Genomic DNA, 18,259 nt, shown 5'->3' on the forward strand with positions numbered 1-18,259 from the left:
TGTAAGTGCATCCATCAGCACTGATGAGGTGCATGTGCCCCCTTTCACATTCAGCAGGTAGTCCAGGGCCATCCAGTTCTGCAGAGCTACAGTATGAATGGCAACAGCCTCTGCATTCAGCTGGGTGAGTGCTTCAGCTGTGGAGTTCGCTGACCCCTCATGTAGTGGTGTGTTTGTGGACTTCTATCTATAACTGCGTGGTTGCATTGGGGGCTGCCATGAGGTAGGGAGCTCCCTCAAGGGCAAAGAGGGCTCATTTGCTGTGGGTCATGAGCTTTGAGAAGGGAGAGGACTGGGAGTGATAAATGAATGGTACTGCGTACCCAACATAGCAGCTCCCAGTCCAGGATACCGGCAACCAGGTATCTTTGTGGCCAGAGATAAAAGAGGTGCTATTGTAGGGCCAAAGATGGTGGGTCTGGGTCCCTGTCCAGATGGTGAGGAAGGGAGCATTTTGCGTAGTCTTGTTGAGCACCTGTAAGGTTTATATGCTGCACTCTGCAGTGTATCAGCGTGCTGCGAGAGTTTGGAGCAGCGAGTTAGTGCACCGGCTCCAGCGAGCCTCCCATTGGATGGCTGTGTGTGTTTTAAATGGATGGATCCCGCAGGTGGCCTGTGCATTTTGGTGCAAGCAATGGTCAGGGCTGGGGTTCATGGGACAGGTTGTAGGCTGTGTAAAGCCGCCTTTTAAATTTGTCCAGTTGGTACCCTGCCCACCTCCAGCGGGCTGGGCTGTTGTCCCCGTATTTGGTCAAGGTTGTTGGTATTGTTAGTGTGGTAATCTCAGGGGACCTGTTTGGGTCTCGCCACCATTCCACCATGTCAGAGATGTTTAAGGGAATTGACGCTAAGGGAATACCCCTGAGAGAGTGGACAGGGACCATAATGCAGACCCAGCAGCAGGTCTGATTAAATCACTGAGCATACCGATGGGTCATTTCAGGAAGTTGTTGGCCTACAAGTCATGGTGGATTATTAAATGTCTTGCCTCTTGTACCTATTTACCAGCAGGCCACAGTGTGACCACCAGACACGTCAGGCTGAGGGTGATGATGGTGATGGCTGTGGTGAGCAGCTGGATCCATCCCCGATGGTCTGAGTGGCATTTTCTTCTGTCTGGCCCCTGTTCATTGGATGTGGAGCACTCATACAGAAGACAGCATGTGCCTATACAGGCTGACCTTCCACTTGCATAGCTGTTCGGGTTGGGTCATCATCAAGATCAGTTACGGGTCTTTCCAACCTGGGGAGAAAAGGGTCTTTTCTAGTTATCATTTCATGACATAGTCCCCGGGTCAGAACAAATGAATGTGCACTGAATGGGGTGTGGGCAACGTGGCCCTGACCTGTCATGTGTAACACTAAAGCTCCTGCTAAGAGCCTGGACATAATTTTGCAATGCCTCTAGTGTCAGGAGAAGAGTTGCATCTGTGGAGAGTTTTGTGGGTCTGGTAACAGGGGGCATATGTCGGTGTATAAGCACCTCAAAAGGGGTGAGCCCAGTCGTGCGGTTTGCGTACGCACACGGAGGATAAAGGACAAGTGGCAAGGCATCTGGGCAAGACAATCCTGTTACCTGGGTGATCTTAAGGTTGCCATTCATCTGTTCGACTCTGCCTGACATCTGGGTTTGAAGTGGGATGTGGTGTCACCACGGTATGCCTAGTGCCTCACTAATGCCAGTTATGAGCCTAGCATTGAAGTGAGACCCCTCTGTCCATCTCTATGCTACCAGGGATCCCAAATCTGGGAATGACATCCTTTAGGAGGCATTCTACTACCGTGTGTATGTCATCCTTTCTTGTGGGAACTGCTTCCACCCATTTGCAGGACATGTCTATGATGACAAGAATGTGCTTGTAACCCTGTTCCTGTGGCATGTGTGTGAAGTCAATCCGTGAGTGGCTGAAAGGCCCTTCAGGAACTGGCAGGTAGTCATATTTGGAACAGGCTTTGCTACGTTGTTCTGCAGGCAGATGAGGCACGGAGAGAGTAGAGCTTGAGCATCAGCAGGGAATCCCGGTGCATACCAGAACTGCGTTACAGTGTTGATCATGCCCCTCTTGCCCGTGTGGCCAAAGCCGTGGGCTGCTAGGGCCAGTGTGTGTAGGTGGGCCCTTGGGCAAATGATGGGTGTACGAGCAGCTGTATGGAAGGTGACTGTGTGGGCCCAAATGTCCTATTCATGCTGTGGAGCAGCCTGTTGCGTAGCTCATATGCCTCCATGGGATCAGGGAATACTGGGGCCTTTGCTATTTTAGGACCTGCAGGACATAGGTGGTGGTGTGCAATGCCACACTGCTGTGCCAGCTGAGGCAATCCCAAGGCACGGGCAGCACATTTGAACATTGATAGGGCTGAGGGTAACAGGACTGCTTCCAGTAGGTAAGTGATCAGTGCAGCATATTGTCATGGCCTTCCTGCTGATGTGATGAAGCCTCTCAGTTTCCAGAGTGTGCCAAAATCATGGACGACTCCAAAGACATATCTGGAGTCAGTGTAAATGTTAGTTATGTGACCCTTTGCAATGATACAAGCCCTAATGGGTGCAAACAGCTCCGCAGCCTGTGCAGATATGCCATCTGGCAGTGCAGCTGATTCTCGGACTGCGAAGCGGGAGCAGATGGCATCCCCTGTCAGTGTGCAATGGTCCGAGGGCCTGATGGTGGACATGTCTGTACAGAGTAGGAGGTCAGTGTTGTCTAGAAGTGTTTCAGGGAGATCAGGGCATGGGACGACGACCTGCTGAAAAGGTCTAAACAAAGTCGTGGTCGTCTGTAACAGTCGTCTGAGTGGGTGGGAGCAGGGTGGCGGGGTTCAGGGCAAGGGCACGTTGTAGGGACAGGTTGGCTTTGGATAGTAAAGTGACCTCGTAGCTAGTTCTCCGGGTGGCAGTGAAATGTCGGGTTGCTGCTGAATTTAGCAGCAGGGAAACCCCGAATGGGGAACCAAAACAGTGCATGGGTGATCCAGCACAATGGGGTGGATGCTGTTTTGTTACCACAGCTGCTGCCATAGCTCTTAAACATGCCGGCATTCCCCTTACAACAGGCGGTAAGTGTACAGAGTGAAAAGCAACAGGGCACTGGAGATCCCCATGGAGCTGTGTTAAGATGCTGGATGCAAAAACGCTCGGATTCAGTGACATATAGGTAGAAGGACTGAATATAGTCTGGGATCCCCAGGCAGGACCAGAGACCAGTCACTGTTTTAATTCAGTGAATGCCTGTTCCATTTTTGGTGTCCAGGTCACTTTCACTGGCTGCTTTGGTGAGGATGTCTCACATAGGGGCTCAACAATGGCATGGTGGTCTGGGATCCAGTGTCTGCAATAATGTACCATCCCTAGGAAAGCCTACAGCTGAGTTCATGCGGCTGGCTGGGGAAGCTGAGTGTCCTGAGGTCATGTGAGAGTTTGTACCCTAAGTAATGTGCTATGTACTGGCAGAGTTGCATTTGCTCCATGGAGACTCTGTTCATCCTTTGACAGAAAGCAGAACAATGCTGTAGTGTCCTGCACACATGATTTAGCAGAGGTGGAGGCCAGTAACAAATCATCCACGTATTGCAGGGGGGTGTTGTTTCATGGCAGGCGTAAAGGAGAGAGGATACGCTGTACTGCAGCAGCATAGACTGTGGGGCTCTCCATGTAAACATGGGGAAGCCTGGTCCGTGTGTACTGGCAGTTACACTATGTAAAAGGTTGTGGCTCTCGGGGACAATTTGATGGAGAAAATGTCTGAGTAGATGTCAATTACAGAAAAGCAGGTGGTGGAAGCAGGGATACTAGAGAGTAGGGCGTTAGTGTTAGGGACCACTGGGGAGCAGGGAATCACAATTGCTTTTACAGCCCTCAGATTCTGGACAAAACACTACTTTCCTGGCCTTCTGGATTTTAGGATGTGGAGGATGGATGTATGAGCTGAAAATATGTTGCTGGAAAAGTGCAACAGGTCAGGCAGCATCCAAAGAGCAGGAGAATCGACGTTTCGGGCATGAGACCTTCTTCAGGAATGAGGAAAGTGTGTCCAGCAGGGTAAGATAAAAGGTAGGGAGGAGGGACTTGGGGGAGGGGCGTTGGAAAATGCGATAGGTGGAAGGAGGCAAGATGAGGGTGGGGGTGGGGGCAGAGAGTTCAGGAAGAAGAGCGCAGGTTAGGAAGACGGTGCTGAGTTCTAGGGATTTGACTGAGACAAGGTGGGGGGGGGGGGGGGGACGGAGGGGAAATGAGGAAACTGGAGAAGTCTGAGTTCATCCCTTGAGGTAGGAGGGTTCCTAGGCGGAAGATGAGGCGCTCTTCCTCCAGCAGTCATGTTGCTGTGGTCTGGCGATGGTTTGGACTCCTCCATCGCCAGATCATAGCAACACGACGGCTGGAGGAGGAGCGCCTCATCTTCCACCTGGGAATCCTCCAACCACAAGGGATGAACTCAGATTTCTCCAGTTTCCCCATTTCCCCTCCCCCACCTTTTCTCAGTCAAATCCCTCGAACTCAGCAACGCCTTCTTAATCTGCAATCTTCTTCCTGACCTCTCCGCCCCCACCCCACTCCGGCCTATCACCCTCAACTTGACCTCCTTCCACCTATCACATTTCCAATGCCCCTCCCCCAAGTCTCTCCTCCCTACCTTTTATCTTAGCCTGCTGGACACACTTTCCTCATTCCTGAAGAAGGTCTCATGCCCGAAACGCCGATTCTCCTGCTCCTTGGATGCTGCCTGACCTGCTGCGCTTTTCCAGCATCACATTTTCAGCTCTTATCTCCAGCACCTGCAGTCCTCACTTTCTCCTCTAGGATGGATGTATTGCAAGGACTAGTTGTTGGAACTAGGACATCCTGCTGTAGGGAATCAATCACCAGCTAGATCCCTTCTACTGCTGCAGGTGACAGTGGGCATTGCTGTACAGACAGCAGAATGGCACCTTGTTTGAGAGTGACTGTGTGTGGTGGGGCAGACAGCACTTGGCCTGCATGGTTGGGGTGCTGCGCCCATAGTGATGCTGGAAGATCACCTATAAACAGGGGTTTTCATGGTAAAAGTGGCCTACAGTGTTGAAGGAATCCAACAAGTTGGGGAATCTTCACTAGGGGGCCGGGGACTGACTGAGGGGCATGAAGTGGAGGGGGCGCTGCCTCAGGTGCACCATCATAAGGTGTAAATCGTGGGGAGCTATAGGCTGTTGACAATTAAGAGAATATGTGGGACTGCCATCGGGCCTGTGGGTAATCGGGTTGGTGGAGGGGCCTGGCCATCCTGCCTGGGTGGTAACTAGCAGTGTTTAGCCCAGTGTCCTGTTTTGCCACAGTTCTAACACTGTCCCTTTGGAAATCCCATAGATCTCTGTCCTGGCCTGGCTGTGTCCCTAGGGCAGTGCAGTTGTGTGATTTGGGGAATGACCCCGTCTGTCTTGGTATGGTGAACAGCCCATTCCTGTCCAAGTTAGTGAATGTAGTCGAGGTGTTCCCCAGATTGTTGTTGCCAAGTCAGATTATGTAGTTTATATACATGCACATACGGAGGGAGCATGCAGTTTAGTAGGGTCTGTCCAGCCTGCTTCTCGTTTTCAGTTAATAGAATGCCTGGCGAGGAGTCCCAGACCTCCCTAAAGCAGACAATGAAGTCTGGCAAGGGCTCATCTGCTCTCTGCAGATAGCAGGTAACAGCGCCAAAGTCAGTGTGCTGTCTTGCACTGGCTTTTCCCCCCTCCTTCACAGTGCTGTCCCTCCATCTCTCCTGGTTTGCAGCAGTTTCCCAGGGTTGAGTGGGGAAGTTAATGGTAGGGTGAATGGTCACCCAGTGGGTCCCATAAGCGAGCTGTAACAGGGTCTGCACATCCTGGGGTAGAGAGTGTAGATGGTGGAAATTTGGAGTAGCCAATTGTAGAGTGCAGGCGGTCTGGGGCATCTTGTAACATGGCCCGGATATCTGCGTGGGTCCAAGGGTATCAAGAGGAGCAGAGCCAATCATAATGCGTGGAAGGTGGCCTTCAGTCTCCTGGTTTTTCAGGGGAACAGCAGCCACAGTATGTGTGAACCTGATGTGACGATCTGGGAGTTACTAAATGAATATTTGCATCAGTTTTTACTGTGGAAAAAGATATGGAAGATATACTCTTGCAAAATGTTGGGATTACGGAGGAGGAAGTGCTGGATGTCTTGATAGATCCAACGGACCTGATCTGGTGTATCCGAGAACTCTGTGGGAAGCTAGAGAAGTGTGTGCTGGGCCTCTTGCTGAGATATTTGCAACATCGATAGTCACAGGTGAGGTGTCGGAAGACTGGAGGTTGGCAAACGTGGTGCCACTGTTTAAGAAGGGCAGTATAGTCAAGCCAGAGAACTATAGAACGGTGAACCTGACCTCTGTGGTGGGCAAGTTGTTGGAGGGAATCCTGAGGGACAGGAAATACATGTGTTTGGAAAGACAAAGACTGATTATTGACAGTCAACATGGCTTTGTGCGTGAGAAATCATGTCTCACAAACTTGATTGAGTTTTTTGAAGAAGTAACAAAGAAGATTGGTGAGGGCAGAGCAGTGGATGTGATCTATATGGACTTCAATAAGTGGTGTGACAATGTTCCCCATGGGAGACTGATTAGCAAGGTTAGATCTCATGGAGTAAAGGGAGAACTAGCCATTTGGATACAGAACTGGCTCAAAGGTCGAAGACAGAGGGTGGTGGTGGAGGGTTGTTTTTCAGACTGGAGGCGTTTGACCAGTGGAGTGCCACAAGGATTGGTGCTGAGTCCTCCACGTTTTGTCATTTACATAAATGATTTGGATGCGAAAATAAGAGGTACAGTTAGTAAGTTTTCAGACGATACAAAAATTGGAGGTGCAGTGGACAGCGAAAAGGGTTACCTCAGATTACAACAGGATCAGGACCAGATGGACCAATGGGCTGAGAAGTGGCAGATGGAATTTAATTCAGATAAATGTGAGGTGCTGCATTTTGGGGAAGCAAATCTTATCAGGACTTATACACTTAATGTTAAAGTCCTAGGGAGTGCTGCTGAACAAAGAGACCCTTGGAGTGCAGGTTCGTAGCTTCTTGAAAGTGGAGTTGCAGGTAGATAGGATAGTGAAGAAGGTGTTTGATATGCTTTCCTTTATTGGCCAGAGTATTGAGTACAGGAGTTGGGAGGTCATGTTGTGTCCGTACAGGACATTGGTTAGGCCACAGTTGGAATACTGTGTGCAATTCTGGTCTCTTCCTATTGGAAAGATGTTGTGAAGCTTGAAAGGGTTCAGTAAAAATTTACAAGGATGTTTCCAGGGTTGAAGGATTTGAGCTATAGGGAGAGGCTGAACAGGCTGGTTTTATTTTCCCTGGAGTGTCGGAGGCTGAGGGGTGACCTTATAGAAATTGACAAGATTATGAGGGGCAGGGATAGGATAAATAGACAAAGTCTTTTCCTTGGGATCTGGGAGTCCAGAACTAAAGGGCTTACTTTTAGGGTGAGAGGGGAAAGATATGAAAGAGACCTACGGGGCAACTTTTTCATGCAGAGGGTGGTGCGTGTATGGAATGAGCTGCCAGAGGATGTTGTGGAGTCTGGTACAATTGTAACATTGAAGAGGCATTTGGATGGGTATATGAATAGGAGGGGTTTGGAGGGATATGGGCCAGGTGCTGGCAGGTGGGACTAGATTGGGTTGGGATATGTGGTCGGCGTGGACAGATTGAAACGAAGGGTCTGTTTCCAGGGACACACGGGGAGATGCTGTACATCTCTATGACTCTATGACTCTACATGAGCCATCGGGAGAAGGTCAGTATTTACAGGGGCACTCGGGGAGAGGGTCAGTATTTATAGGGACCCTTGGGGAGAGTGTCAATATTTACAGGGGCCCTCGGGGGGTGGTCAGTACTTACAGGGACACTCAGCGAGTGGATCAGTATTTACGGGGGTCCTTTGGGAGAGGGTCATTATTTACAGGAACACACGGGGAGATAATATTTACAAAGGCCTTCATGGGGAGGGTCAGTATTAACGGGTGTAAACGGGGAGATGGTCAGTATACACAGGGGTTCTCAGGGAGACAGTCAATTTTACAGGGGCACCCAGGGAGAGGTCAGCATTTACAGGTTATCATGGGGAGAGTGCCAGTATTTACAGGGATGCTCGGGGAGAGCGTCAGTATTTACAGGAACACACGAGAAGATGGTCAGTATTGACAAGGGCCATTGGGGAGAGGATCGGTATTTACAGGGGCACACAGGGAGAGGGGCAGTATTTACAGTGGTCCATGGGGAGAGGGTCAGTATTTACAGGGGCCATTGGAGAGAGGGTCAGTAATACAGGGGCCCTAGGGAAGAGCGTCAGTGTTTGCAGGGGCCCTCGTGGAAAAGGGTCAATATGTATTGGGCCATTTGGGGAGAAGGTCAGTATCTACAGGGACACATGGGGAGATGGTCAGTATTTACAAGGGCCTTCAGCGAGAAGCTAAGTATTTACAGGGACCTTTGCAGAAAGGGTCAGTTATATACAGGGGCCGTTTGTGATAGGGTCATTATTTACAGGGGTGCTCGGGAGAGGGTCAGTATTTACAGTGGTCCATGAGGACAGGATCAGTATTTACAGGGTCCCTTGGGAGAGGGTCGGGATTTGCAGGGACTGTCGGGGAGGGGGTCAGTATTTACAGGGACCCTCGGGGGGAGAGTGAGTATTTACAGGGGTCTACGGGGAGAAGATCAGTATTTACAGGGCCCCTTGGGGAGAGGGTGAACATTTACCAGGTCCAGCGGAGAGGGTCAGTATTTACTGGGGCCCCTGGGGAGAGGTTTAGTATTTTGAGGGATCCTTGTGGAGAGGTATAGTATTTTCACACACCCTCTGGGAGATGGTCAGTATTTACAGGCGCCCTTAGGAAGAGGGTGAGCACTTACAGGGGTCCGGGGAAAAGGTCAGTATTTACAGGGGTCCCTGGGGAAAAGGTCAGTATTTATCTGAACCTTGGGGATAGGGTTAGTACTTACAGGAACATACGGGAAGATGGTCAATATTTACAGGGGCCCTTGGGGAGAGGATCAGTATTTATAGGGGCCACTGGGGAGAGGGTTAGTATATAGATGAACCCTTGGGGAGATGTGTAGTACTTACAGGGCCCAAGGGGAGATGGTCAGTATTTACAGGGGCCCTTGGGGAGTGGGTGAGCATTTACCGGGTCTCAGGGAGAGGGTCTGTATTTACTGGGGCCCCTTGGGAGAGAGTAAAAAAAGAGGTCTGCAGATGCTGGAGATCAGCTGAAAATGTGTTGCTGGTCAAAGCACAGCAGGCCAGGCAGCATCTCAGGAATAGAGAATTCGACGTTTCGAGCATAAGCCCTTCATCAGGAATGAGAGAGAGTAGCCAAGCAGGCTAAGATAAAAGGTAGGGAGGAGGGACTTGGGGGAGGGGCGATGGAGGTGGGATAGGTGGAAGGAGGTCAAGGTGAGGGTGATAGGCCGGAGTGGGGTGGGGGCGGAGAGGTCAGGAAGAAGATTGCAGGTTAGGAGGGCGGTGCTGAGTTGAGGGGACTGACTGAGACAAGGTGGGGGGAGGGGAAATGAGGAAACTGGAGAAATCTGAATTCATACCTTGTGGTTGGAGGGTTCCCAGGTGGAAGATGAGGCGCTCCTCCTCCAGCCGTCCTGTTGTTATGTTCTGCTGGTGGAGGAGTCCAAGGGCCTGCATGTCCTCGGTGGAGTGGGAGGGAGAGTTAAAGTGTTGAGCCACAGGGTGGTTGGGTTGGTTGGTCCGGGCGTCCCTGAGGTGTTCTCTGAAGCGTTCCGCAAGTAAGCGGCCTGTCTCACCAATATAGAGGAGGCCACATCGGGTGCAGCGGATGCAATACTGGGGAGAGAGTCAATATTTACACAGACCCTTTGGGCGATTGTCAGTAGTTACAGGTGGTCTTGGTGTTTAGATGGACCCTTGGGGAGATGGTCAGTATTTCTGGAGAAGTAAGGAATGGTTCGAGAAAGGACGGGATTGACTGATGAAAAGACATTGGTTCGATTAGTGTATTAACTGGAATCCAGAAAGCGGAGGGGGAATTTCATTGTAATTAAAAAAAATTACAGGTCGAGATGGGATAAATGTAAGAAAAATTCCCAAAGACGGGAGAAACTGGAACCAGGGATGACACTCTAAGGCCATCTAGTACTGAGATGAGGTGACAGTTTCTTCACCCACACAGTGGTGAACTTGTTGAATTCACTGCCACAGAAAGCGGTTGAAGCCAAAGCATTGAATATTTGCAACAACAACTTTAATCGAGTTCTTAGGGCTAAAGGGAACCCCTGGCATTGGGCGACAGCCAGGTCAGAGCACTGAGTTCGATGTTCAGCCATGGTTATTGTTGTTCCACAAGTTGGTGCAACAATCAGAAGCCCATCTAACCTACACTATACCATGATCATCCAAATGTTTATCCAATGACAATTTAAATGCCACTGAAAATGTGTTGCTGGAAAAGTGCAGCAGGTCAGGCAGCATCTAAGGAGCAGGAGAATAGACGTTTCGGGCATAAGTCCTTCGGGCATGCCCAAAACGTCGATTCTCCTGCTCCTTGGATACTGCCTGACCTGCTCCGCTTTTCCAGCAACACATTTTCAGCTCTGATCTCCAGCATCTGCAGTCCTCACTTTCTCCTAGACCATTTAAATGCCTTAAAGTTGGCAAGTCTACTACTTTTGCAGCGAGCGTGTTCCATGCCCCTACTACTCTCTCAATAAAGAAACTACTTCTGACATCTGTTCTATATCTATCACCCCACAATTTAAAGCTATGTCCTCCTGTGCTAGCCATCATCATCTGAGGATGAAGGCTCTCAATGTCCACCCAATCTATTATCTTGCATGTCTCAATGATGTCACCTCTCAACCTTCTTCTCTCTAACGGAAACAGCCTCAAGTCCATCAGCCTTTCCTATAAGATCTTCCCTCCAAGTACATCCCCTCTAAGCCCTTTCCAAGGCTTCCACACTCCTCCTATAATGCAGAGACCAGAACTGTATACAATACTCCAAGTGCAGCCGTACCAGAGTTTTTCAGAGCTTCATCATGACCTCATAGTTTCTGAAACTCAGTAAAATCTCACGCACTGTCTGCCTTCTTAACAACCAAATCAACCTCGATGGCAACTTTAAGGAATCTATGTATATGGACACGGAGATCTCTCTGCTCATCAATATGACCAAGAATCATACCATTAGCCCAGTACTCTTTATTCCTGTTGCTCCTTCCAAAGTGAATCGCCTCACACTTTTCCACATTAAACTAAATTTGCCACCTCTCAGCATAGCTTTGCAGCTTATCTATGCCCCTCTGGAATCTGCAACATCTTCCAGCACTATCCACAACTCCACTGACCTTAGTATCGTCTGCAAATCTATGAACCCATCCTTCTACGCCCTCATTCAGATCATTTCTAAAAATGAAAAACAGCAATTAGCCCCAAAACAGATCTTTATGGTACACCACTCATAACTAAATCCAGAATGAATATTTCCCATCACCCACCAGCCTCTGTCTTCTTTCAGCAAGCCAACATTTGGTCCAAATCACGAACTCCCCCTCAATCCCCTGTCTCAGTATTTTGTGCAATAGCCGACCGTGGGGAAACTTACCAAATGCCTTACTGAAATCCATCAATAGCTTTACCTTCATCCATCTGTTTGGTTGCCATCTCAAAGAACTCAGTAAGACTTGTGAGGCATGATCTAGCTTCATAAAACCATGTTGGCCATCCCTAATCGGCGTAGTCCTATCTCGATGATTATAAATCCTATCTTTTTGAATCCTTTTCACATTTTGTCCACAACTGAAGTAAGGCTCACTGGTCTATAATTAACAGGGTTGTCTCTACTCCCTGTCTTGAACAAGGGGACAACATTTGCCATCTTTCAGTCTTCTGGCCCTATCCCTGCAATGATGACATTAAGATCAAAGCAAAAGGCTCTGCAATCTCTTCCCTAGTTTCTAGATAATCCTCGCATAAATCCCATCCAGCCCAGGGAACTGATCTTTTTTGACACTGTCTAGAATTGCTAACACCTCCTCCATGTGAACGCCAATTCCATTTAGTCTCACAGCCAGTACCTCAATATTGTCATCAAAAGCATTTTTTTCAGTGAGAATAGTGACAAAAATGTTCATTTAATGTTTTTCCTATGTCCTTGGACTCCATGGGCAACTTCCAGCTACTATCATTGATTGACACCAAACTTTGTTAAGGAATTTTTTTATTCCTGATAGACCTACAAAAAGCTTTAGGGTTTTCCTTGATCCAACCGGCCAACATCTTCTCATGTTCCTTCCTGGCTCTTCTTTGCTCTCTCTTTCAGTTTTTCTTGTCTATCTTGTAACTCTCAAGCTCTCTGACTGAGCCTCCACATCGGCTCCTAACATAATCCTTCTTCTTCCTCTTGACAAGAGATTCAACTTCTTCAGTAAACCACAGCTCCCTCGCTCGACCACTTGCTCCCTGCCTGACAGGTACATACTTATCAGGGACCCGCAGCAGCTGTTCCTTGAATAAGCTCCACATTTTTATTGTGCCCATGCCCTGCAGTTTCCTTCCCCATCCTATGTATCCTAAATCTAGTTATTCGCATCATAACTGCCTTTCCCACAGCTGTAACACTTGCCCTGCTGAATATATCTATCCCTTTGCATTGCTAAAGTAAACATAACTGAATTGTGGTCACTGTCACCAAAGTGCTCACCAACCTCTAAATCTAACACCTGGCTGGATTTATTACTCAGTACCAAATCCAATATGACCTCATCCTTGTTGGCCTGTCTACATACTGTGTCAGGAAACCCTCCTGCACACGTTGGATGAAAACTCACCAATCTAATGTACTTGAACTATAGTATTTCCAGTCAATATTTGAAAAGTTGAAGTCCTCCACAATAACTAACCTGTTACTCTTGCTCCTATCCAGAATTATCTTTGCTATCTTTTCCTCTACATCTCTGGAACTATTTGGAGGCCTATAGGCAATTTCTAATAGGGTGACCTCTCCTTTCCTGTTTCTAACCTCAGCCCATACTAACTCAGTAGACGAATCCACAAACATCATTTCTGCTACTGTAATACTATCCTTGAATCACAATGCCACACCGCCACCTCGTTTACCATCTTCTCTGTTCTTACTGATGTATTTAAATCCCAGAACCTGCAACAACCATTCCTGCCCCTGCTCTATCCATTTCTCCAAAATGGGCACAACATCGAAATTCCAGGTAGCAACCCATGCTGCAAGTTTACCCACCTAATTCTGGATACTCCTAGCATTGAAGTAGACAGGCTTCAGACCACCTTCCTGCTTCCCAGTTTACTCTTAAGACTTTGAAGTCATATTTCTGAACCTCCTGGACACTGGAATTACAGTTTATGTTGCCTTTTCCCTGCTGAATTAGTTTAAACCCTCCCAAATAGAATTAGCAAACCTCCCCGCCCCAGGCTATTGGTACCTGTCTGGTTCAGGTGTCAAACATCCTGTTTATAGAGATCCCACCAACCCCAGAATAATCCAACTTATCCAGGTATCTGAAAGCCTCCCTCCTGCACAATCCATGATGCCACATGTTCAACTCCTCACTCTCCTTATTCCTCGCCTCACTAGCATGTGACATGAGCAACAAACCAGATATAGTAACTCTCTTTGCTCTAGCTTTCAGGTTGCATCCTAGTTCCCTGAATTGCTGCCTTTAATCCCCATCCCTTTACTTATATTAATTACAGTGTGGAAACAGACCCTTTGGCCCAACAAGTCCACACCAACCCTCCGAAGAGCAATCCACCCAGACCCATTCCCCTACATTTACCCCTTCACCTAACACTAGGGGCAATTTAGCATGGCCAATTCACCTAACCTGAACATTTTTGGACTGCGGGAGGAAACTGGAGCACCTGGAGGAAACCCACGCAGAAACGGAGAGAATGTACAAACTCTGCTCAGACATTTGCCTGAGGTGGGAATTCAACCCGGCTCTCTGGCACTCTGAGGCAGTAGTGTCAACCACTGTGTCACCGTGCCACCCACTACCTAAGTCTTTCATTCCTATGTGGACCATAACATGGGGTTGCTTGCCCTCCCGCTCACGGATCCCGAAAACATGGTCTGAGACATAATGGCCACTGCCATCTGGGATGCACCACCAACCGTGAGTCTCTCTCATTCCCACAGAATCTCCTATCTTCTCCCCTATTCATGGAGTACTCAATGACTAAGGCTCTGCTCATCTCCTCCCTTCACTTCTGAGCAACAGGGACAGACTCTGTGCCAGAGACCTGTCCCCTATACTTTATGCCTGGTAAGTTGTTTCCAAAAGAGTATGCCTCTTATTGAAGGCAATGGCTGCAGGGGATACCTGCACTGCCTGCTGGTTCCCTTTCCATCCCCTGTATGTAACACACCTGCCTTTTTTCTTGTACGTGAGGGGTGACTACCTCCCTGTAAGTCCTCCCAAAAATTCCATCTGCCTCCCGAATGATCCAAAGTTCATACAGGTCCAGCTCCAGTTCCCTAACGCGGTTTTCAAGGAGCTGGAGTTGGCTGCACTTTCCACAGATGAAGCCAGCAGGACATGAGTAGTGACCCTTACCTCCCACATTCTGCAGGAGGAACATTCAACTGCCCTAACCACCATTCCCACTTTTCTAAATTCCCAACGAGATTGTAGGAATATAAAGGATGAAGATAAAAGTAGGCACCCTACCAACCCAGCAGACAGAATTTTTTTTTTGAGTGGCCAAATATTCTACTTTTGCTCCTAATTTATAAGAATGTTCTTACTTCTGTACCATGTGATGAGATGTGACTTGAAGAGGAATTTGTTCTGCCGTGTTTCTCTGTAAGCCAGTGAGTACACCACTCTTCCTCAACTGTTCGAATGTAGCTGCATCCCATTAACAGTCCCTTGGCAAGGGAAAATTAAGCAAAGCAGTTTTCCCTTAGTTGTTGTTTGAATAAAACATGAAAGATCCTTTTGGTGACAGCTCAAAAACATGGAAGTCACAATATATTCAAGTGAACATTTTAATTCCTGTCCCCGAGAATGGAGCTGGCTCCTTTGGGATTCGAGAGCAATCTCTCTTTTTCCAAAGATGTTGCCAGACCAGCTGTGATTCACCAGGGCTTGGTCGATAATTCAGATCTCCCTCATCGCCAGTATTTTGTTGTTGAATGTGTTTATTTCTACTGATGTCTTTAAGTTCCTTATTCTTACAGGATGATTCTTTCCTTATATTGGTAAAATAGTTTTGTCTTGCACAATGAAACAAAGGAGAAAATATTTACCTGATCTCCCATTCTCTTATGCCCTGGCTTTTGGGACGGTGGAGAATTGGAGGTGTATGCTGCTCACCAGCCGACAAACTGTCCTTTACTGCCGATTTCCAGGACGGCAGTAAGAAGTTGCACTTCCAGTTACAGTGTGGGTCTGTCTGTGAGGTGTCTGGGTTTATGGTGCAGACACACACCTTGTTATATCTCCAGCTGAAGGCCGGCCTGTGAGGAGGGATTCAATTCACTTACTGAAGCTTAACCGGCTGAGCACTGACATTCAGACAGGGCCACTTAGAATCGTTCAGCTGCTTACGTTTAATTTTATCCCAAAATGTCGCATGTTCTCTGTGGGAATACCTGGGCGGTTTCAGATCTCTAAACTGGGAATCTCAGTGTGAGCAGCTGAGACAACATGCTCTCAAAACTGGGAATTTCAGTGAGAACTGCCTGGATAATCCAGCTGTCTAAACTGGGAATCTCCGTATGAACAGCCGGGATGGTCAACCTCTCTAAACTGGGAATCTTGGTGTTAACAGTTGGGTTGGAATGCCTCTGGACTGGCAATCCCAGTGTGAACAGCTGGGATGTCATGCTTTCTAAACTGGGATTCTAGGTGCGAACAGCCGGGATGCTACAGTTCTCTAAACTGGGAATCTCACTGAGAACAGCCGGGCTGGTCAGCCTCTCTAAACTGGGAATCTTGGTGTGAACAGCCGGGATGGTCAGCCTCTGTAAACTAGGAATCACAGTGTGAAGGGCTGGGATTGTCAGTCTCTCGAAAATGAGAAGCTCAGAGTGAACAGGCAGCACACCCGAGCTCTCCAAACAGGTAATTTCTGTGTGAACAGCCAGGATGGCCAGCCTCTCTAAACTGGGAATTTCAGTGAGTATGGCTGGGATGGTCAGCCTCTCTAAACTGGGAATTTCAGTGGGTATGGCCGGGATGGTCAGCCTCTCGAAAATGGGAAGCTCACTGTGAACATGCAGAACACCCCAACTCTATAAACTGGGAATTTCACTGCGAAAAGCTGGAGTGGTCAGCCTCTCTAAACTGGGAATCTCCGTGTGATCAGCTGGAATGATCCAACTGTCTAAACTGGGAATCTCGGTGTGAACAGCCGGGATGATCCACCTCACTAAACTGGGAATCTCAGTATGAACAACCAGGATGATCCACCTCACTAAACTGGGAATCTTGGTGTTTATATGTGGGATGTCACGACCTCCAAACTGGGAATCTCCGTGTGAACAGCCAGGATGATCCACCTCACTAAACTGGGAATCTTGGTGTGAACACTCAGAATGGTCCAGGTTTCCAAATTGTGAATTTCGGGTGTGAATAGCTGGGATGCTCCAGCTCTCTAACCTGGGAATCTCGCAGTGAATAGTTGGCAGACAGAGGACTTACCACTGCCACCTTTGCAACTTTACAGTGGGTGAGTTTGGGGTGAGCAGGGGATAAATGAACTGTGGGGGAAGACTTTTAGTGGAAGATGTTGACAGAGAACATGGGGATCGATGTAAGGAGGTGCATATTGATGGAGCGAGGGAGATTTTGGAGGAGGGAGAATTTGATATTGATGGATTGGGAAGTATGTTGGAGAAGGTGCTTATTGTTGGAGGATTGAGGCTGTTGGTGAAGGTAGGATTATAGTCAAATAAGCGAGAGTGTTGATTGAGAACGTCCTCCCCTCCCTACTCTGCCTCGCCATTTATGGGCGCTCCCCCAATTCTAGCCACACTATGTGACGGCCGCTCACATTGATATTCTAACTCCAGTATGTTGGCCACCTTTCAAAGTTACCCAGGAGGGTAGACCAGAAACTAGGAATGTTGGCTGTACAGTGTGCGGTTACAGCCCAGGGAGAGGGGCACAGACTACATCACAGATCAGGTTAGCAATCAGGGCTCCTCCCTTGCTACCTGAGCCTGCATCCTCCTGCCTACAAGCATGCCCACAACATGTTTTACATTAGCCTGCCAATGCCTTGTGATGGCAATTGGCACAGAGACACACAACCAGGCTGCGGAACAGTCCCCCGTCAGGAGCATGGGCATTGTCTCTGCAACAAGTAGTCCGTCATGGGGTAGCACGGTGGCTCTGTGGTTAGCACTGCTCCCTACAGCACCAGCACCCCAGGGTTGATTCCAATCTCAGGCGACTGTCTGTGTGAAGTTTGTACATTCTCCCCGTGTCTGCATGGGTTTTCTGCGGGTGCTCGGATTTTCTCCCACAGTCCAAAGTTGTGCAGGAGAGGTAAATTGGCCATGCTAAATTGTCCCAGACGTTAGGTGTATTAGTCAGAGGGAAATGCGTCGGGGTGGATTACTCATTAGACGGTTGGTGTGGGCTTGGACCGAAGGGCCTGTTTCCAAGCTGTAGGGAATCTAATCTAACCATACCTGAAAGTCTCAGGGGAGCAGACCACAGTGGGAGACATGGCAGCACAGTCAGTCAGAGACTGGGTTTTCCTATTATGGTTTTCAATGGATTGTCCTTTCATTGATCATTTTGAATGTTTGATTGAAATGTTTTTCACTGTTTATTTACAGTCAGACATTTCAGTAACTTTATCCAATCTTGGTGAGTTCTTTCCTCATTTGCATAAAATTGGCTTTGTTTTAGTTTTGGATTATTGTTTGTTTGAAATTCAAACTTCATATTCCCCAAATTCCTTGTCATCAACATTTTCCATCGACTTTTTTCCCTCTGATGTTACTCATTCACACAATGCAGAATCAAAGACAGATATATCCTTCATGTGTTCTTTTGAGAAACACTGACAAAAAATATAAAACACATTTATTTGCAAGAGCACTGATGCTTGTATGATTTCCTCAGAATATATGAAGTTTGAATATCTCAACAATTACCTTAGTGACTTCGCCATTATTTCCATTAATTTAGTGCTCTGAAGTTCACATTTCATTCCAACTGTTAACTGTTTCTCGGTCCACATATATTTTCAGACCT

This window comes from Hemiscyllium ocellatum, chromosome 26 (genome assembly GCF_020745735.1).
Source record: "Hemiscyllium ocellatum isolate sHemOce1 chromosome 26, sHemOce1.pat.X.cur, whole genome shotgun sequence".
In the NCBI taxonomy this organism is placed as follows: Eukaryota; Metazoa; Chordata; class Chondrichthyes; order Orectolobiformes; family Hemiscylliidae; genus Hemiscyllium; species Hemiscyllium ocellatum.